Source organism: Neoarius graeffei, chromosome 4 (assembly GCF_027579695.1).
Source record: "Neoarius graeffei isolate fNeoGra1 chromosome 4, fNeoGra1.pri, whole genome shotgun sequence".
Classification (NCBI taxonomy): Eukaryota; Metazoa; Chordata; class Actinopteri; order Siluriformes; family Ariidae; genus Neoarius; species Neoarius graeffei.
The window spans coordinates 73,689,429-73,712,432 of record NC_083572.1 but is presented as its reverse complement, the minus strand read 5'-3'; the positions used below and the strand labels follow the sequence as shown (position 1 = coordinate 73,712,432).

Sequence of the window (23,004 nt, the reverse complement as noted above, 5' to 3'; positions counted from 1 at the left end):
TAGGTTAACATGGGGTGGCCTTGGGCTGAAGTGCCTTTGAGCAAGGCACCTAACCCCCAGCTGCTCCCCGGGTGCTGTAGCATTGCTGCCCACTGCTCTGGGTACGTGTGTGTGTTCACTGCTTCAGATGGGTTAAATGCAGAGGACGAATTTCACTGTGCTTGAGAGTGCATGTGACAAATAATACCCTCTTCTTCTTCTTCTTGAAAATTCTGATTAATGTTAATGAAAGCAAAGATACTTCTGCGTCTCATTTCTCCTCTGGGTTCATTGTGCCTGTGTGTGTATACACATCTCTTGTAACTTAGGCTACTTTACTTCAAACGTCTGTTCCTTTTGAAGAATCCACTCACCACCACACACTGTTCCTCTTGTATTGCAACTTGCGAGCTGTAGGACATAGAAGATAAAGGCATCTTGTGAATAGTCTACCTTCTCATTAAAAAAAAAAATCCTTTACCTGGTCATGTTTATCTTCTTCATCTTCATATTTGCATCATCATTAAATCCTCAGAAGGGACATAGATTTCAGAGTGTCTGTACAATGAAAGATGAAAATGTGTAATTCATTGAATTTACTTTTTAATGGGCTCATGTAATTGTTTCATTTATTTCTCACAGCTCATCAAATGAACACAGTGCCTTACACTGAGTTAATCACATCATGATTAAGAAGTATTGTTTGTTCATATTTATTACTTTAGTGTCCTCTTGACATTAAAATTACACACAAACATTGTTCGGGAGTCATTATGGCAGTAATCAAGCATCTTATATAGAGCAGTTTTTATTGTAAAAATCATATGGCTGAGTTGTGTTTCTCATTATGTCCTCTGCTGTGATTATGCCTCATTGTAACCTTTTTTTTTGCCTTCACCTGCAGAAGCACTGCCAATTAATACCCTCTAAGCTTTATGTAGTATCCTACAATGAAAGCTAAACCACTAGGTGTGCTATCTGGTACTGATCTCTACCTTGACCCTAATGGTGATGATACACGGGGCAACTTTTTGGGCAATGCTGCCGAGCAATGTTGCTGGGCAATTGCGTTTTGACTCTTTTCTATTGAGATTGGGCAACATTGCTTCTTTCTGAATGGTTTTGATAATCTCTGGCAACTTTTTGAGATAAGCCAATCAGAATGCGAGTATCGAGTCATGTGACCTCCGGTGAGGTTCGGATCAGAAATTTCAAACAAATATGGCGGCCGCTCAGTGTCAGTGGAGTGAAGAGACTCCTCATCTGTTTTTATGCCAGTAAGTTGTTATTTTAATATTCTATATGGAGGAATTTACCTCACCAAAGCTCTAAAAAACAACAGACAGCTTGATTAAATGGTCACAGCAAAAATTAAGACATCGATTTTTTTTTTTAGCTAACTGTAAACTGCCCTGAAAAGTTGCCCTGTGTCTCACCTAGTTGCCCGTTGCCAGCAACTTTGCTCGGCAACATTGCCCAAAAAGTTGCCCCGTGTATCATCACCATAACATTCAAGTCTGAACTTATGATCAAGAACATTACAGGGGACTTAAATGAGTACACGAAAAAGATGATGAAAATTACTAGGTAAAGACATTCAAAAAATAAATGAGGCACCAAGATTCAAACTGTATTTTTCTCCTGAAGATTCCAACTCTCTGCATTTTTTTTTCTCAAACTGCATTAAAAATCTCAAACTACATATTAAAAATCATATCAATATGGGGATAACACCAATCAGCCATAACATTCAAATCACTGGCAGGTGAAGTGAATAAGACTGATTATCTAGTTACAGTGGCACCCATCAAGGGGTGAGATATATTAGGTAGCAAGTCAACAATTAGTTTTTGAAGTTGATGTGTTGGAAGCAGGAAAAATGGGCAAGTGTAAGAATCTGAGTGATTTTAACAAATTATGATGGTGAGATGAATGGGTCAGAGCATCTCCAAAATGACAGGTCTTGTGGGGATAAAGTGATTAGTACCTACCAAAAGTAGTTCAAGGAAGGACAACCGGTGAACCTGTACATGGTCATGGGTGCCCAAGTCACACTGATATATAGGAGGAATGAAGGACAAACAAGGCTAGCCCATCTGGTTCAACCACACAGAAGAGCTACTGTGGCACAAATTGCTGAAAGAGTTCATGCTGGCTATGATAGAAAGATGTCAGAACACACAGTGCACCCCAGCAGCTTGCTGGGTATGAGACTGTGTAGCCACAGACCAGTCATAGTGCCCCTGCTGACCTCTGTCCACTACCGAAATTGCCTACAATGTGTACGTGACTATCAGAACTGGACCATGGAACAATGGAAGAAGGTGGCCTAGTCTGATGAATTATGTTTTCTTTTACATCATGTGGACAGTTGGTTTTGTGTACGTCGCTTTCCCGGGGAAGAGATGGCACCAGGATGGACTATGGGAAGAAGGCAAGCCAGTGAAGGAAGTGTAATGCTCTAGGCAATTTTCTGCTGGGAAAACTTGAGTTCTGGCCTTCATGTGGGTTTTACTTTAACACATACCCTCTACCTAAAAATAAAAAAAAGGATTGAAATATTTTATTTTACATCTAATGAATATACAATATATGAAAGATCACCTTTTTGAATTAAATTATAAAAAAATGAACTTTTTCATGATATTCAAATTTTTGAGATGCACTCATACTGGTATACAGTACACTGGCAGCTTTGTGATGAGTGCTATGTGACAAAGAGGTGCAGGGTCACTGGGATGAAAACATGAACATGCAAAATTGCTTTAAAGTGATTGATAGAGATTTATTTGGATCTTGAAAATATTAAAAACTCGATTGAAAATGTAACACTAACATGTAAACGGAATGAAATCTCAGCCTATTCTGATCACATATAGTGGATGTCTCTCTTCTGATAAAAAGGATAAACAACAGAAATGTCCTACATAACCTGTTTTTAGTTTCTAGTTCCAAGTACATAAGTGCAACATATATAGTATATCACAAGATATTTTGAAACCTGTTTAACACTTTTATCCTGACAAGGCCTTACTATTCTGTCTCATCTCATATGGCGTGAACTGCCGTTAACATTGTGTCAGATATGCAGGTGACAGACAGATGTAGATACAGTAAAAAGAGTTTACTGTGGCAAACAGGCAGACAAATCCAAAACATAAAGGCAAATACAGGGACAGACAAGGATCAGATGATATACAAACAGGATATCAGAGGTAAAGGCAAAAGAGTAAAATGGAAAAAGCAGACAAAGTCAAAACCAGGCAAACAGAACAGAATAACAAAGGCTTGGTAAAATCAAACCAGTGATAACTGAGCATTTACTTCGTAAAGTCCATGTGCTAATGAGAGTGTTCATATGTGTACTGTGGTGATACAATCCAAGTGTGTGCAATCAGTAATCAGGAAACAGTGAGCGGTGAAGTACATGTTGGATGTTGTAGTCCATGGCGGCCATGTATGAAGGCTGATGTGAATTCTGGGAATCTGAGTCTTGGGTGCTACATGACAGATTTCATGGAATAATTGTTATATATGTATATATGATGTCTGTGTATGTCCAGTGCCAGTATATATTGACTGTACAATACCAGTCAAAAGTTTGGACACAAAGATACTTTAAATTAATTAAAAGATACTTCCTGTTTTAAAGTAATGATGGATGTTGTTTCTCTTTACTTAGTTGAGCAGTTCTTGACATAATATGGATTACTACAGTTGTAGAACAGGGCTATTTACTGTATTTTTATTATTTACTATTCACTGTTTTATCTCAATTGCATCAAGGCAGCAACAAATTGCACTAATTAACTTTTGACAAGGCACAGCTGTTAATTGAAAAACATTCCAGGTGACTATCTCATGAAGCTGGTTAAGATAATGCCAATAGTGTGCAAAGCGCTGGCATGCTACTTTGGAGAATCTAAAATATAAAACATATCTTGGTTTTTTTTAAAAACACTTTTTTGTTAACCACATAATTCCATCTATGTTCCTTATGTTATGTCATAGTTTTGATGTTTTTGAATTTCTGTAGTGAACTGTAATACAACAAAAACAGCAATACATGTTTGGCCATAACATTTAGCATCGTTACATACTCAGGCAAACAAATCTATTTTCAGCTAAAATATTTGGTGATGAAACATGTATTTCATAGTTTAACGTCTTCAGTATTGTTCTACAACATGTCAAGAATGTAGGCAACAGACAGATGCAAAAGCTGAAAGAGAGTTTATTCAGGCAAACTGGGAGACAAATCCAAATCATGAGGCAAGAAGTAGAATTAAAAAAAAAAGTAATGGTCAGGCAAGGCACAAACAGGGTATCAGAGGCAAAGGCAAAAGAGCGAAATCCAAAGTACAAACAAAATCAAACCAGATAAGCAATGTCATGAGCAAACTGCTTGGTAAGGTTAGGCATAAGAAACTGAGCACTTACTTCACAATGAGTAAGTACACTGAATGACCTTAAATGCTGTGGCTGTGTAACTGAGAAGTGATCGAGTTCAGGTGTGAGTGATTAGAACTGTGGAGATTGTGAGCAGTGAGGTGCAAGATGGTTGTTGTAGGCCATGGAGACCATATTTGAAGGTTGCTGTGATTTCTGGGAAGTGGAGTCTTGAGTGCAAGCAAGTGCACACATGACACAATGTAGAAAATAGTCAAAATATAGAAAAAAAAACCTATGAATGATTAGGTGTGTCAAACTTTTGACTGGTACTGTACATATGGGCTATCTTTTGCTAGCCTAATATTATCCTAAAATAGTTAACTGACTTATCTAACTTGGCTAATGGTTTTAATTACATGCTATTTAGCCTAATATTAGCTAACTTTCTATTAGCTGTTGGTTTATTAGGTTTACAATATTATAGCAAGTCTAATGTTAGGTATTTTGGAACATTGGCATCTCAAATATGCAATGTTAGTTATCTTGTTACCACTTACATTTTTTTTTTTTACTCTTATTGTTTTTTCAATTTTTATAAACACAAACATTAGAAAAAACAAAACAAAAACAGTCCCACCCCAACCTAATCTAACAGAGAGCGCTGCACTACCGTATATATATAGTATGTATACAACCCCGATTCCAAAAAAGTTGGGACAAATTACAAATTGTAAATAAAAATGGAATGCAATAATTTACAAATCTCAAAAACTGGTATTGTATTCACAGTAGAACATAACATATCAAATGTCGAAAGTGAGACATTTTGAAATGTAATGCCAAATATTGGCTCATTTGAAATTTCATGACAGCAACACATCTCAAAAAAGTTGGGACAGGGGCAATAAGAGGCTGGAAAAGTTAAAGGTACAAAAAAGGAACAGCTGGAGGACCAAACTGCAACTCATTAGGTCAATTGGCAATAGGTCATTAACATGACTGGGTATAAAAAGAGCATCTTGGAGTGGCAGCAGCTCTCAGAAGTAAAGATGGGAAGAGGATCAACAATCCCCCTAATTCTGCGCCGACAAATAGTGGAGCAATATCAGAAAGGAGTTCGACAGTGTAAAATTGCAAAGAGTTTGAACATATCATCATATACAGTGCATAATATCATCAAAAGATTCAGAGAATCTGGATGAATCTCTGTGCGTAAGGGTCAAGGCCAGAAAACCCTACTGGGTGCCCATGATCTTCGGGCCCTTAGATGGCACTGCATCACATACAGGCATGCTTCTGTATTGGAAATCACAAAATGGGCTCAGGAATATTTCCAGAGAACATTATCTGTGAATACAATTCACTGTGCCATCTGCCGTTGCCAGCTAAAACTCTATAGTTCAAAGAAGAAGCCATATCTAAACATGATCCAGAAGCGCAAACGTCTTCTCTGGGCCAAGACTCATTTAAAATGGACTGTGGCAAAGTGTAAAACTGTTCTGTGGTCAGACGAATCAAAATTTGAAGTTCTTTATGGAAATCAGGGACGCCGTGTCATTCGGACTAAAGAGGAGAAGGACGACCCAAGTTGTTCTCAGCGCTCAGTTCAGAAGCCTGCATCTCTGATGGTATGGGGTTGCATTAGTGCGTGTGGCATGGGCAGCTTACACATCTGGAAAGACACCATCAATGCTGAAAGGTATATCCAGGTTCTAGAGCAACATATGCTCCCATCCAGACGACGTCTCTTTCAGGGAAGACCTTGCATTTTCCAATATGACAATGCCAAACCACATACTGCATCAATTACAGCATCATGGCTGTGTAGAAGAAGGGTCCGGGTACTGAACTGGCCAGGCTGCAGTCCAGATCTTTCACCCATAGAAAACATTTGGCCCATCATAAAACGGAAGATACGACAAAAAAGACCTAAGACAGTTGAGCAACTAGAATCCTACATCATACAAGAATGGGTTAACATTCCTATCCCTAAACTTGAGCAACTTGTCTCCTCAGTCCCCAGACGTTTACAGACTGTTGTAAAGAGAAAAGGGGATGTCTCACAGTGGTAAACATGGGCTTGTCCCAACTTTTTTGAGATGTGTTGTTGTCATGAAATTTAAAATCACCTAATTTTTCTCTTTAAATGATACATTTTCTCAGTTTAAACATTTGATATGTCATCTATGTTCTATTCTGAATAAAATATGGAATTTTGAAACTTCCACATCATTGCATTCTGTTTTTATTTACAATTTGTACTTTGTCCCAACTTTTTTGGAATCGGGGTTGTGTGTGTGTATATATATATATATATATATATATATATATATATATATATATATAAGTAAGTAAATAGAAAGACGACAGGATACAGGTACACGAAGAACACATACATGAAATAAATGAAAGGGCAGACAGTCCTCATCTTCCAGGGACAGATGGTGAGTTAAAGCTTCTGTAAGAAGGAATGCAATGGTTCCCAGATCCTCCAAAACTTGCCTGATTTGTGATTAAGGTCATGAGTCAACTTCGAGAGGAATAAGAGCAGAAATCTGTGATATCCACATGTCTACTGTAGGGACCTGGGGAGTTGACCACCGCAGCAAAATAAATTTTTTAGCCAGAAACAAAAGAATTATCAACAGAGATTTGGTGTCCATGTCTGAGAAATTATCTGGAGCATGGCCAAGTAGACAGAAAGAAGGAGTCAGCAAAAACTGTTTACCGACCTCCTGGATTACAGAGTGAACCCCCTTCCAGAAAGTCTGGATGCAGTCGCATGACCAAAACAAGTGAATCAATGTACCTTTGTGTGTTTTACACTTATAACAAAGGTTAGAAGTGTCAGGGAACATTCTCTGGAGGCGAACAGGTGTGTAATAAGTTCAGTGAAAAAATGTAAAGTTCTGTTCACGTATAGAGATTGAAGTACATTTAGGAAAAACCCTGCTGCAGATCTCGTCCCAGTCTACAGGATTAAACGTCACCTCCAGATCACGCTCCCACAACAACCTCAGAGAGTCGTAGCCTGAAGAATCAGAATAAAGTAATGAAGTATAAATCTTGGAAATCAGTCCTTTGGGAGATTTGGCCAAAACTATAGTATTTTCCAGCTCTGATAGTCTCATGCGGATCCCGCCTGTTCTCAAGAGAGACGCTATAAAGTAACAAATTTGGAGATATTTGTAAAAATCCATGTGGGGGATATTAAAACCAGCCCTGATTTGCTCAAACTGACTTAACAGAGTCAGACACCAACAGATCTGTAAAGTTTGACAGGCCTTTAGATGTCCACTCTATCAAACCAATACTCCTAATCTGTGCTGGTAAATCTGGATTCAGAGCCAGGGGAGAATGGAGAGAGATGGCAGGGGGAATAATTAGGTATTTCTTCACATCTCGCCAAACCAGTAATGTGTTATAGACAATTATGTTATTCTTGAGATGATTTAACTGATCTATATTATTGATAAAAGGAAGAGAGTTAAGCCTTCTGGGATAACAAGATAGGGATTCAAGGCCCAACCATAAGGAATCTTTTCTGTTTGTAAACCAATTTGACATCGTTTTAAGTTGTGCTGACCAATAATATAGTTGTAGATTGGGCAGGGATAAGCCTCCCAGATCCTTTGGCTTAGTAAGTATAGAGAACTTAACTCTTTGGTGTTTGTTATTCCAAATATAGCGAGAGATATGAGAATTCAGTGACTTAAAGAAGGCAGGGGTCAAATAGTACGGGATATTTCAAAATACATAGTTCAACCGAGGAAGAATATTCATTTTTATAGTGCTGATTTTCCCAAGAAGAGAAGTTGGTAAGGAGGCCCATTTTGTCAGATCATTCTTAACCTTTTGAATTATGGGTGAGTAATTAGTTTCAAACAGATTATTTAAGTCAGGAGTGACAAAGATACCTAAATATTTGAAACCCCTCTTAGACACTTGAAAAGGAGATTGTATTGACATATCCTGGGGGATATTAAAGGGCGTAGCGACCGACTTCCCTAGGTTAATCTTATAACCTAATAAGGTACTGAATATGGCTATAGATTTCAAAACTGCCGGAATAGATTTCTCGGGTTTATTCAAATATAAAAGGACATCATCTGCAAATAAGGAAATAATGTGGTTTTCATCACTGTAAAATCCCCACAGGTGAGTGGAGCACAGAAGCACGGCAGGTCAGAACTGAGTTCTTACAAAACTCTATTTACTCACTTTTCAGTGTTTCAACATTCACTCTCCCAGCCACACGCATGTACACCAGTGTTCAGGTTGGGGGAGAGCTCCCTTCCTCTGCTCTCCCTATCCTCTTATAGGGTGCGGTCACTGGGGAAGACACACAAACACAGGTTAATTCCCATCAGGTGCAGTGATTCTACCACTTACCTTCCCTGACTCTGCCCTCCATTCACAGACTGATGCTTGACCATGCCCCAGCTGCCACAGTCACCTACCCTAACTCCAGATATAATCATGGTTAATTCTGATGACCTTGGCCAAAAGGTTCAAAAAACAATATAAATAATAAAGGTGACAGGGGGCACCCCTGTCTGCAGCCCCTGCGCACCGGGAAGCCATCAGACAGCAGGCTGTTAGTATTAACTGTGGCTATTGGGTCTGAATAGAAAGTTTTAATCATATTAATGAAGTTAGAGCTCAGACCAAATTTTTCTAATACCAGAAACAAAAAAAGACCATTCCACTCAGTCAAAGGCCTTTTCGGCATCAAGGGAGACTATCAGCGCTGGGTTTTTATGAGTATTAAGATACTGAACAACATTAAGAGCATGGTTGTAACAAGCGTTCTAGGTGGGTGGAGCACAGAAGCACGGCAGGCCTGTACTGAGTTCTCAATCACTCTTTTATTGACAGCTTTCCAGCTTCTACATGTTTATTCATATATAACTATATACACACACACACACGCCACACACACGTGTTCTGGTCGGGAGAGAGCCCGCTCTGCTCTCGTTCTCTTCCTTAAATAGGGCGCGGCTGCTGGGAAGACACACAAACAGGTTAATTCACTTCAGGTGTAGTGATTCTGCCACTTACCTTCCCTGACTCCGCCCTCCGGTCACAGACCAATGCTTGACCACGCCCCCACTGTCACATACCCCCACCGCCTGACTCAGGCCAGGTAGCCATCCGGCCCGCAGCCGACTCCCCCCCCCCCTTCACGGGAGAGGAAGTCCGCCACGACCATCTGCGTCCCTGGCCTGTGGACCACCTTGAAGTTAAAGGGTTGGAGTGCCAGATACCAACGGGTGATCCGCGCGTTGGCATCCTTCATGCGGTGGAGCCACTGGAGGGGCGCGTGGTCCGAACAGAGGGTGAAAGGGCGTCCCAGCAGGTAGTAATGGAGGGCGAGGACCACCCACTTGATGGCCAGGCACTCCTTCTCTATGGTGCTGTAGCGCCCCTCATGCACTGACAGCTTCCGACTTATATACAGCACTGGGCGATCCTCCACCTCCACCTCCTGGGACAAAACAGCCCCCAGCCCTCTGTCCGACGCATCCATCTGCAATATAAAAGGGAGAGAAAAGTCAGGGGAGTGTAACAGTGGCCTCCCACACAGTGCAGTCTTTACCTCAGAAAAAGCCCGCTGGCATTGCTCTGCCTACTGGACTGGATCTGGTGCCCCCTTTTTAGTGAGATCAGTCAGCGGGCTGGTGACGTCCGAATAATTAGGTATAAGCCTACGATAATAGCCAGCCAGCCCCAGGAACTGTCTCACCCCCTTTTTGGTCTTGGGCCTTGGGCAGGCCGCAATTGCCACTGTCTTGTTAATTTGGGGACGCACCTGCCCGTTGCCCAAGTTGAAGCCCAGATACCGTACTTCCACCTGCCCAATCGCACACTTCTTCGGGTTGGCTGTGAGACCCGCCCGCCTCAGCGACCTAAGGATGGCCCTCAGATGTTGGAGGTGCCTCGGCCAGTCATTACTATAGATAATGATATCGTCGAGATAGGCGGCCACATAGGTGGCGTGGGGGCGAAAGACCCTATTCATCAGCCGCTGAAACGTAGCGGGCGCCCCAAACAGCCCAAAAGGAAGTGTGACAAACTGGTGTAAGCTGAATGGTGTGGAAAAGGCCATTTTTTTCTCGGGATAATGGAGTCAAGGGGATCTGCCAATAACCCTTTGTTAAATCCAGTGTCGAGTAAAAGCGAGCCGTGCCTAGTCGATTGAGCAACTCATCAATACAAGGCATTGGGTACACGTTGAATTTAGACACCACGTTGACTTTTCTATAGTCCACACAGAACCGGACCGACCCATCGGCCTTGGGTACCAAGACCACCGGGCTGCTCCAGTCACTGTGGGACTCCTCAATGATGCCCATTTCGAGCATGGCCTCGAGTTCTTCCCAAACCACTTTTTTCTTGTGTTCGGGTAGCCTGTAAGGGCGGCTACACACTACCACCCCGGGGGCATCTCAATGTGGTGTTCTATGAGGTTGGTGCGGCCGGGCAGGGGCGAGAATATGTCCGAAAACTCGGTCTGCAACTGGGCAACCTCCGCGAGTTGGGTTGGGGAGAGGTGGTCTCCACAGGGGACCAGAGAGGTACGTGATGCCAATGTTCCCTTTTGAACCTCCGGCCCCAGCTCCGCCTTCTCCGGAACCACTGACACCAGCACCACGGGGACCTCCTCATTCCAGAGTTTGAGCAGGTTGAGGTGGTAAACTTGTAACGCCCCACCCCTGTCCGTTTGCCTCACCTCATAGTCAACGTCCCCAACTCGCCGTGTGACCTCAAAGGGTCCTTGCCACCTGGCGATTAATTTAGAGCTCAATGTGGGCAACAGTACGAGTACTTTATCTCCCGATGCGAACTTCCTGAGGCGCGTACCCTTGTTGTACAGGTGGGTTTGTCGTTCTTGGGCCTGCCGCAAATTCTCCTGAGTTAGGTGGGCGAGTGTGTGGAGTTTTGTGCGCAGGTCAATAACGTATTGGATTTCATTTTTACTTTGTGAAGGTCCCTCCTCCCAATTTTCCCACAGCACATCTAGAATGCCGCGCGGCTTACGCCCATATAACAATTCAAATGGGGAGAACCCTGTGGAGGCTTGTGGGACCTCTCACACTGAAAACAACAAGGGTTCGAGCCACTTATCCCAATTACGTGCGTCCTCACTTACGAATTTTTTAATTATATTTTTGAGGGTGCGATTGAAACGTTCAACTAAACTGTCTGTTTGTGGGTGATAAACACTGGTGCGGATCGGCTTAATCCCCAATAACTTATACAATTCCTTTAGTGTACGTGACATAAACGCTGTGCCTTGGTCAGTCAGAATCTCTTTCGGGATTCCAACTCGGGAGATAACGCGGAAGAGTGCCTCCGCAATACTGAGTGCTGAGATATTGTGAAGAGGCACTGCTTCCGGGTATCGCGTCGAATAGTCCACTAGAACTAATATAAAGTGGTACCCTCGTGTTGACCAATCTAATGGCCCGACGAGATCCATCCCAATTCTTTCAAACGGGGTCTCGATTCATGGTAGACGGCGCAAAGGCGCTTTTGGAATGGCCGCTGGATTTACTAACTGGTATTCGCGGCACACCATACACCACCTACGGACATCGCCGCGAATCCCTGGCCAATAGAACCGGGCCATTATTCGGGCTAGTGTTTTATCCTGCCCTAAGTGTCCAGCCATGGGATTAAAGTGAGCCGCCTGGAATACCAATTCCCAGTGGCTCTTCGGAATCAAAAGCTGCGTGATTTGCTCTTTAGTTTGAGTGTCCTGCGTCACTCGGTATAATCTATCCTTCATAATCGCGAAGTAGGGGAAGGACGGGGTGGCATTTGGCTGGAGCATTTGACCATCGATTACTCTCACTTGGTCAAATGCATGCCACAGAGTCTCGTCTCGTGACTGCTCTAATGGGAAATCTGCGAGGGATTCCCCAAGAGAGAGAGGAGGGGCCGACGGCTCCTCACTCTGACGCGGAGCTGACGTAGACGGCTCTGTGACAGCTGCTCCCGCCAATGCGACACCGGGACCTCCCCTTATTAAACTATGGCAGGACCCACTCTTCACTAGATGACTCATTAAATCCCGAAATCCCGGCTAATCAGTCCCCAAAATTATAGAGTGGGTGAGGCGAGGATTAACCGCCGCCTTTACTATAAATTTCTCCCCTCGAAAAAGAATGTGAACTGACACTAAAGGGTAGCTGTGAACATCCCCGTGCACACACAACACCTTCACCAATTGTGCTCCCCCCAATGCCTTGTCTTGCACCAGGCTTTGGTGGATTAAGGTCTGATTACAGCCGGAATCCACCAAAGCCTGATACGTATCCCCTTGGATACTCACCGGTATGCGATACACTCCAACCCGATCGAGGGCGGCTCCTGGCGCATCAGGGATCCGGACCACCGCGCCCACCTCCATCGCCGAGCACTGATGCTGGAGGTGCCCCGGCTCCCCGCAGCGCCAGGACACCAGCCCTGGCTCTCTCTCTGCACCGGTGTTCCGGATATCACTCACCTGAGGGGGGGAAGACACGGAAGTAGGAGAAGATAGGACACCGTGGGTGTGGCAGGCCGGCTGGGGTGGAGCCGGCCCCCGCCTCCACGGTGGGGGAATGGGGCGAGGGAGAGGAACAGAAGGAGAGAGAGAGAGAGAGAGAGGGGAGGGGAGAAGGGGAGACACGCTGTCCTGCCGTTGGAACGGCCACCATATGGTCCTCCGCCAGCTCAATGGTCCAGTGACGCCGGGCGATGGGACTGGACCCACTCTGCGGTTCCCTCCGGAAGTCAAGCGACGAACTGCTCCAGCGCCACCAGATCGATGATCTCCTCAGCGTCGTGGTTGTCAGCCCTCAGCCACTGGCAGCAGGCGTCCCGGAGTTGCTGGGCAGACACGAATGGCCGGCCGACCTCCTCCAGGCGCAGAGCGCGGAAGCGCTGCTGCTGCTGCTCCGGAGTGCGACCCACGCGCTGGAGGACGGCCCTGCAGAGGTCCGCGTAGACCAGCCGGCTGTCGGCAGGGAGCTGTAGCGCTGCCAGCTGCGCCTTGCCCGTGAGGAGGGGGAGGAGGCGCACCACGTGCTGTTCCACCGGCCAACCCCATGCCTCTGCTGCCTGCTCAAAGAGAATGTGGAAGGCCTCGGGGTCGTCGTGCAGGCCCATCTTCATCAGGGTGAGGTGGGAAGGGCCCGCGGTGGTGGAGGTGGAGGACCCCACCGATGCGAGTAGGTGCCGGAACGCCCGGCGATCTTCCTGCTGCGCCAGCACCAGGGCCTCGAACCTTTGCTCCTGTTCTTCCCGGAGGGCGACCAGCGCCTAGTGCTGGCTCTGTTGGGCCGTGGCGAGGACATGGACCAGGTCCTTGAAGGGGGAGGACTCCATGGGGCTGTTCTCTCCTGTGCTCCGTCCCGGGTTTCAGCACCACTGTAACAAGCGTTCTAGGTGGGTGGAGCACAGAAGCACGGCAGGCCAGTACTGAGTTCTCAATCACTCTTTTATTGACAGCTTTTCAGCTTCTACACGTTTATTCATATATAACTATATACACACACACACGCCACACACACACACGTGTTCTGGTCAGGAGAGAGCTCACTCTGCTCTCGCTCTCTTCCTTAAATAGGGCGCGGCTGCTGGGAAGACACACAAACACAGGTTAATTCACATCAGGTGTAGTGATTCTGCCACTTACCTTCCCTGACTCTGCCCTCTGGTCACAGACCGACGCTTGACCACGCCCCCACTGCCACAATGGTGTACATTGTCTGTGCCATATATTGAGTTTACAAACCCTGCCTGATCTGGGTTTTTTATTTTCGGAAGGATGTTTTATAATCTTCGAGCCAGTACCTTTGCAACAATTTTGTAGTCCACATGTAGGAGACTAATAGGCCTAAATGATGAACAATCCAAAGGGTTTTTTTATCTTTTTTTAAAAGCAGACTAATGGAAGCGTATCTCCAGGAGGGGGGGGATGCCGTCTCTTAAAATACCATTGATGGTGGGCATAAAAATTGAATGGATCTCTGTCCAGAATTTCTTATAAAATTCCAATGGAAACCCATCTGTGCCTGGACACTTCCCATTTGGCATAGATTGGATTGCGGCTCAGACCTCCTCCGGCATGAATGCAGCATCTAACCTGGAGCGATCCTCCTTCGCAATGGTAGACAAAGGAATATTGTTCAAATATGAAGCAATAGCGGCAGCGGCAGTCTTCTCTGCACTATACAGAGATTTATAGAAATCCCGGAATGTGCTATTGACAATCACTGGATCACATGTGACATCCCCATTTTGCGTTCTTATCATATTAACTGAGCGATCATTATTTTGATTTTTTAATTGGTGGGCAAGCAGGCAACTGGACTTATTACCAAATTCATAATATTTCTGTTTAGTGTAAAGTAATAGTTTCTGGACATGGCGAGTAAGATCCATATTAAGTTCAGTCTTAGCAGCCACTAGTGTCTTTAAGTTTGCTGGTGTGGATGACTGTTTATGTATTTGCTCCAATCTAGTCACTTCTTTTTCAAGTTTTTTTCTGTTTTCCTCTAAGGCTTTTTTCTGATGAGAGCTATAGGAAATACTGTAAGGTGTCCACACAAAGTGGCTTTAGCTGCATCCCAGATTGTAGCAGGGGACACCAGAGAGCTTTTATTATCGAGCCAGAATTGTGATAGGTTGTTCTGGACAAAGGTGCAAAAAGAGCTGCTATTCAAAAATGACGTGTTGAATCTCCAAATAGGCGTTTTAGGAATGTTAAATACTGGGTTGATGTACAGATGTACTGGAGCATGGTCTGATAAAACAATAGGGTCTATACAACAGGTCTGAACCAAATGTAAAAAGTTAGTCCAAATGTAAAAAAATAGTCCAGTCTAGAATATGAATTGTGAGGATATGAATAAAATGTAGTCCCTCAATTTAGGATTTAAATGTCGCCATATATATCTATTAATCTGGTATCTGTGCATAAATTTTTAAGGATGGCAGACGACCTTGGGTTAGACATGTTTGCAGAGGAGGATTTATCCAGAGGAGCGTTCATTATACAATTAAAATCGCCGGCTAAGAAGCCTAGGCCATTGCAATGATGGTTAAACATCAAAATCATTTGTGACATAAACTGGGGTGAATCATTATTTGGGGCATAAATATTGAAAATAGTTATATGTTGTTCAAGAATCAAACCTCTAATCAAAATAAATCTCCCTTCTGAATCTTTTTCTTCATGTTCCAAGATGAAAGGAAAGCTATTTATGAGAATAGCTGTGCCTTTCTTGTTCTGTGAATGGGAGGAGAAGTAAACTTTGCGTACCCAGTCCCTCTTAAGTTTCAGATGTTCTGTATCAGATAGCCTTGTTTCCTGAAGTAATGCTATATCAGATTTTTGTTTTTTCAAATATGTTAAAATCTTCTCTCTTTTAATTACATGACCCAATCCCTGGATATTCCAAGTAGTGAGTTTAAGTGAACCAGACATAAGAGCCACAAAGCTGGAAAATAATTGAGTAACAGGTACTGAATGAGGAGGAATTAATCAGGGTGCACGCAATTATATAAAAGAGTGAACCTGGACTCTGGTCGTGTAACAAAAAGAAACTAAAACACAAAAAATTTGAACAGCAGCGCTTACCCTCCCCTATCCTGTCCCCAAACGACAGGAAAAACCTGCTCCAGAAAAAGTCACTGGGCATTCTAAGCATAGTTCGAATCCTAATTTAACAATTAGATCACAGTAACAACTAAGACACCTGAAACAGTGTCCATACTCCAGGCTGAATGGTGAACACCACTGAGAAACACTCCAGAATGATGGGTTTCCAAATTCTGCTTTGACCACAACATTTGCGCAAGGTGTACTTTAAATACAAACTACACACAAGGTGGATACAAGGGTATATGAACTTGTGGCAGCGGGGGCGTGGTCAAGCGCCGGTCTGTGACAGGAGGGCGGAGTTGGGGAAGGTAAGTGGCAGAATCGCTTCACCTGAGTGTGATTAATCTATGTTTTGTGTGTGTTCTCCCCAGTAAACCGGGCTATTTAAGGAGGGAGAGCAAGAGCAGAGGAGCTCTCTCCACAACCCGAGGACCAGAATGTGTGTGCGTGCGTGTGTGGCTGAGAGAGAAACGCTTCCACTGAAAAGTGAAAATAAAAGAGTTTCTTGCGAACTCAGTCTCTGTCCTGCCGTCCTCTGTGCTCCACCCACATCTAGCGAACCTTACAGTGGTGCCGGAACCCGGGATCGTGGAGCACCTGTCCTGCAGCCCCATGGAATCCTCCCCGTTCGCGGACTTGATCCACGCCCTCGCCACGGCTCAGCAGAGCCAGCACCAGGCACTCGTCACGCTCCGGAAGGAGCAGGAGCAGCGCTTCGAAGCCCTGGTGCTGGCTCAACAGGAAGACCGAGAGGCGTTCCGGCGCCTCCTCGCGTCGGCGGGGTCCACCAGCGCCCGGCCGCGGGCCCATCTCCCATCACCTTGACTAAGATGGGCCCGCAGGACGACCCCGAGGCATTCATCGCGTTGTTCGAACAGGTCGCCGAAGCCTCGGGGTGGCCGATGGAGCAGCGCGCGGCGCGCCTCCTCCCCCTCCTGACGGGAGAGGCGCAGTTAGCGGCACTACAGCTCCCCGCTGACCACCGGCTGGCCTACGCCGACCTTCGCCGGGCTGTCCTCCAGCGCGTGGGGCGCACGCCGGAGCAGCAGCGCCAGCGCTTCCGCGCGCTGCGAATGGAGGAAGTCGGCAGCCCGTTCGCGTTCGGCCAGCAGCTCCGGGACGCCTGCTGGCGGTGGCTGAGGGCCGAAGATCGCGACGCCGAGGGGATCATCGACCAGGTGGCACTGGAACAGTTCATCGCCCGCCTACCCGCCGGAACCGCGGAGTGGGTCCAGTGCCACCGCCCGGCGTCGCTGGATCAGGCCGTAGGACTGGCAGAGGATCATCTGGCGGCTGTCCCGGCGGCAGGACAACGGCTGTCATCATCTTCTCTCTCCTCTTCTCTCTCTCTCTCTCTTCCCCCTCCTCCCGTGTCCCGTCCTCGCCCCATTCCCCCACCACGGAGGCGGGGGCTGGCTCCACCCCAGCCGGCCCGCCGCACCCGTGGTGCCCTCCCGTTTCTCCCTTCTGTGTCTGTCTCTCCCCCCCCTCAGGTGAGTGACCCTCAAACCACAGCTGCAGAGGGGAGGCCCGGGCCGGTTTGCTGGCGCTGCGGGGAACTGGGCCACCTGCAGCAACAGTGTGTCGCGATGGAGGTGGGGGCAGTGGTGCGGATCCCCGACGCACCAGAGGCTGCCCTCGATCAGGCCGGAGCATATCGCATACCGGTAAGTGTACAAGGGGCGACATATCAGGCGTTGGTGGATTCAGGTTGCAACCAGACCTCGATCCGCCAAAGCCTGGTGCAAGACGAGGCATTGGGGGGAGCACAAGGGGTGAAGGTGTTGTGTGTGCACGGGGATGTTCACTGCTACCCGTTGGTGTCGGTCCACATACATTTCAGAGGGGACAAATCCATAGTAAAGGCGGCGGTTAATCCTCGCCTTACCCACTCTTTGATCTTGGGGACTGATTGGCCGGGATTCCGGGGGTTGATGGCACACCTAGTAAAGAGTGGGTCCTGCCGGTTAGCGGGGGGGGGGGGGGTTCCCCGGTGTCATTTTGGCTGGAGCTGCGGTCGCAGAGCCGTCTACGTCATCTCCGCGACAGAGTGAGGAGCCCCCGGCCCCTCCTCTTTCTATTGGGGAATCCCTCGCGGATTTCCCACTGGAACAATCGCGAGACGAAACTCTGCGACACGCGTTTGACCAAGTGAGAGTAATCGATGGTCAAACGCTCCAGCCGAACGCCACCCCGACCTTCCCCTATTTTTCCATTTTAAAGGATAGGTTGTACTGAGTGAGGCAGGACACTCAGACGAAGGAGCGTGTCACCCAGTTGTTAATTCCAAAGAGCCACCGGGAATTGGTATTCCAGGCGGCTCACTTTAATCCCATGGCAGGACACCTCGGGCAGGATAAAACACTCGCCCGGATAATGGCCCGATTCTATTGGCCGGGGATTTGTGGCGACGTCCGTAAGTGGTGTACGGCGTGCCGCGAATGCCAGTTAGTAAATCCAGCGGCCATTCCAAAAGCGCCTTTGCGCCCCCTACCATTAATCGAGACCCCGTTTGAAAGAATTGGGATGGATCTCATCGGGCCATTAGATCGGTCAACACGAGGGTAACGCTTTATATTGGTTCTGGTGGACTATGCAACGCGATACCCGGAGGCGGTGCCTCTTCGCAATATCTCCGCACGTAGTATTGCAGAGGCCCTCTTCCACGTCATCTCCCGGGTCGGAATCCCGAAAGAGATTCTGACTGACCAAGGCACCTCGTTTATGTCACGAACACTGGCCGAACTGTATGGGCTACTGGGTATGAAGCCGATCCGCACCAGCGTGTATCACCCACAGACGGACGGTTTAGTCGAACGGTTCAACCGCACCCTCAAGAATATTATCAAAAAATTCGTAAGTGAGGACACACGTAACTGGGATAAGTGGCTCGAACCCTTGTTGTTTGCAGTACGAGAGGTCCCCCAAGCCTCCACGGGGTTCTCCCCGTTTGAATTATTGTATGGGCGTAAGCCGTGTGGCATCTTAGATGTACTGCGGGAAAATTGGGAGGAGGGACCTTCGCAGAGCAAAAATGAAATTCAATACGTTATGGATCTGCGTGCAAAACTCCACACGCTCACCCACTTAACTCAGGAGAATTTGCGGCAGGCCCAGGAACGGCAAACCCGCCTGTACAACAAGGGCACGCGCCTTAGAGAGTTCACTCCGGGAGATAAGGTACTCGTCCTGCTGCCCACGTCGAGCTCCAAATTAATCGCCAAGTGGCAAGGGCCCTTCGAGGTCACACGGCGAGTCGGGGACGTCGACTATGAGGTTAGGCGAACGGACAGGGAGGGGGCGCTACAGATCTACCACCTCAATCTGCTGAAGCTCTGGAACGAGGAGGTCCCCGTGGCGTTGGTGTCGGTGGTTCCGGAGAAGGCGGAGCTGGGGCCGGAGGTCCAAAAAGGGTCATTGGCATCTCGCACCTCTCCGGTCCCCTGTGGAGACCACCTCTCCCCGACCCAACTCACGGAGGTCGCCCAGTTGCAGGCCGAGTTTTCGGATGTGTTCTCGCCCCTGCCCGGTCGCACCAATCTCATAGAACACCACATAGAGACGCCCCCGGGGGTGGTAGTGCGTAGCCGTCCTTATAGATTACCCAAACACAAAAAAAAGGTGGTTCGGGAAGAACTTCAGGCCATGCTCGAAATGGGCATTGTCGAGGAGTCCCACAGTGACTGGAGCAGCCCGGTGGTCTTGGTTCCCAAGGCCGACGGCTCGGTCCGGTTCTGTGTGGACTATAGAAAAGTCAACGCGGTGTCTAAATTCGACGCGTACCCAATGCCTCGTATTGATGAGCTGCTCGATCGACTAGGCACGGCTCGCTTTTACTCGACACTGGATTTAACGAAGGGATATTGGCAGATCCCCTTGACTCCATTATCCCGGGAAAAAACGGCCTTTTCCACACCGTTCGGCTTACACCAGTTTGTCACACTTCCGTTTGGGCTGTTTGGGGCGCCCGCTACGTTTCAGCGGCTGATGGACCAGATCCTCTGGCCCCACACCACCTATGCGGCCGCTTACTTGGATGACATCATCATTTATAGTAATGACTGGCAGCGGCACCTGCAACACCTGAGGGCCGTCCTTAGGTCGCTGAGGCGGGCGGGGCTCACTGCCAACCCGAAGAAGTGTGCGATTGGGCGGGTGGAAGTACGGTATCTGGGCTTCCACTTGGGTAACGGGCAGGTGCGTCCCCAAATTAATAAGACAGCAGCGATTGCGGCCTGCCCGAGGCCCAAGACCAAAAAGGGGGTGAGACAGTTCCTGGGGCTGGCTGGCTATTATCGTAGGTTTATACCTATTTATTCGGACGTCACCAGCCCGCTGACTGACCTCACTAAAAAGGGGGCGCCAGATCCGGTCCAGTGGACGGAGCAGTGCCAGCGGGCTTTCTCTGAGGTAAAGGCTGCACTGTGTGGGGGGCCATTTTTACACTCCCCTGACTTCTCTCTCCCTTTTTTGTTACAGACGGATGCGTCGGACAGAGGGCTGGGGGCCGTTTTGTCCCAGCAGGTGGGGGGAGAGGATCGCCCAGTATTATACATCAGCCGGAAGCTGTCGGTGCGTGAGGGGCGCTACAGCACTATCGAGAAAGAGTGTATGGCGATCAAGTGGGCGGTCCTCGCCCTCCGTTACTACCTGCTGGGGCGCCCTTTCACCCTCTGTTCGGACCACGCACCCCTCCAGTGGCTCCACCGCATGAAGGATGCCAACGCGCGGATCACCCGTTGGTATCTGGCACTCCAACCCTTTAATTTCAAGGTGGTCCACAGGCCGGGGGCGCAGATGGTCGTTGCGGACTTCCTCTCCTGTCAAGGGGGGGGGGGAGTCGGCTGCGGGCCGGACGGGCGCCCGGCCTGAGTCGGGTGGTGGGGGTATGTGGCAGCGGGGGCGTGGTCAAGCGCCGGTCTGTGACAGGAGGGCGGAGTTGGGGAAGATAAGTGGCAGAATCGCTTCACCTGAGTGTGATTAATCTATGTTTTGTGTGTGTTCTCCCCAGTAAACCGGGCTATTTAAGGAGGGAGAGTGAGAGCAGAGGAGCTCTCTCCACAACCCGAGGACCGGAATGTGTGTGTGTGGCTGAGAGAGAAACGCTTCCACTGAAAAGTGAAAATAAAAGAGGTTTTTGCGAACTCAGTCTCTGTCCTGCCGTCCTCTGTGCTCCACCCACATCTAGCGAACCTTACAGAACTGTTAAAGCTAAATTAAAAATGTAAGTGCTATATTTGTGAGTAAACATCATGGAAAAGAAAAAGCACTATGGAGTGTGAGATCAAACTGACTACAATGCAATCAGTTTTTATGCATTCTCTGTTGTAAAAGGTGAAAAGGTAGGGGAGAAGAGAAAAAAGAGGAGGAAAAGGAACTAAAATCACCTTATTTCCAAGGGAGAGAGCTACAAATGAAATCAGCTCCATTGTGTAAACTATTCTCTCAGAATCCATGTGGTGGTCACAGAAAAGGGCACATTGTTCAGTGGGGGCTCAGTGTACGTAAGGTCCGACCTTCTCCATTATAAGTGGTAACATTAGGGATGAAGAAATTACTTCATTTAAGAGTATCCAGAAATGCAGCCGCAGACTCAGGGGTATCAAAAAGGCAAATTTGCCCTTTGTGGAGACACCGGAAGCGCGCTGGGTAGACAAATCCACGGTATTTATTATGACAAGCCAGCGCTTTCTCCATGGTGTCAAACTCTTGCTGCCTTCGCAGGACCTCCGCAGACAGGTCAGGGCAGAACCGTAACTGGGAGCCACCATGGTGGATGTCGCACTTCTTCATCGCAGCTCTAAGCACAGCCTTTCTTTGGGAATATCGTAGAAACCAGACCAAGACGCTTCTCGGGGGCTTATCTGGAGCCGGAGTGGGAGCCAGGGCTCAGTGGGCGAGCTCAATCTCCAGCAGGGGATAATCAGCAGGCAGGCCGACTAAAAATCAGTAATGTTGTCTGGAGAAAGTCTGCAAGAGGGATGTTGCCCTCCATTTTCTCTGGGAGGTTGATAATTTTCAGGTTTTTATGTCGGACACAGTTTTCTAAGTCGTCAATTTTCAGCTACTCCACTATTTTTTCCATGGCGGCTATGCAGGTGCCGTGAGCACTGTGGCTGTCATCTGTAGCGGAGACCCTCTCCTCAACCTCTTCCAAGCACTTTTCCAGGTCCATCACTCGATTAGAGAGAGACGATAAAGAGCTCTCCATCAAGGTGACAGATACTTTTATTTCATTCAGTGCACCGTCAATAATATCCAGGCGAGCGCCAACTGATTCATCCATGTCCTTCACCCGGGAGGCCACAGACTTTATTTCAGCTAAGATCTGCTCCATACCGTAGTTGCTTGGTCAGTTAGCTGCGCTGCGGTCTAGGCATCTCTAGAGTACAGTTTGGCTGATGGTGTTGAGTTTACTTGGAGAAAGTAATGGATTTATTTGAAGCCTGGAGCGGAGAAAAGTCTCAAGCGTCCATCTTGATCCAGATCACGTGACCCTCCCACTGCCGCTTACATTTCATCTCATCTCATTATCTCTAGCCGCTTTATCCTGTTCTACAGGGTCGCAGGCAAGCTGGAGCCTATCCCAGCTGACTATGGGCGAAAGGCGGGGTACACCCTGGACAAGTTGCCAGGTCATCACAGGGCTGACACATAGACACAGACAACCATTCACACTCACATTCACACCTACGGTCAATTTAGAGTCACCAGTTAACCTAACCTGCATGTCTTTGGACTGTGGGGGAAACCGGAGCACCCGGAGGAAACCCACGCGGACACGGGGAGAACATGCAAACTCCACACAGAAAGGCCCTCGGCGGCCACGGGGCTCGAACCCGGACCTTCTTGCTGTGAGGCGACAGCGCTAACCACTACACCACCGTGCCACCTCCGCTTACATTTAATATTGCATATTACACCCCTCATCAAAAAATTCTCATGCAGGGATTGGCCAAGCATGGCTCACATGACAT

General features: G+C 47.3%; 1 long non-coding RNA gene across 4 annotated transcripts in view; it reads left to right on the top strand.

Annotated features, from left to right (window-relative positions):
* The first annotated feature begins 1,032 nt into the window (after window positions 1-1,032).
* The window catches only part of LOC132884469 (uncharacterized), a 123,443-nt gene continuing 101,471 nt past the window's right edge, over window positions 1,033-23,004 (top strand). For all 4 annotated transcript variants that reach the window (XR_009654462.1, XR_009654463.1, XR_009654461.1 and 1 more), the window contains exon 1: window positions 1,033-1,256. This is a non-coding gene — a long non-coding RNA (uncharacterized LOC132884469). The remainder of the gene's footprint in view (window positions 1,257-23,004) is intronic.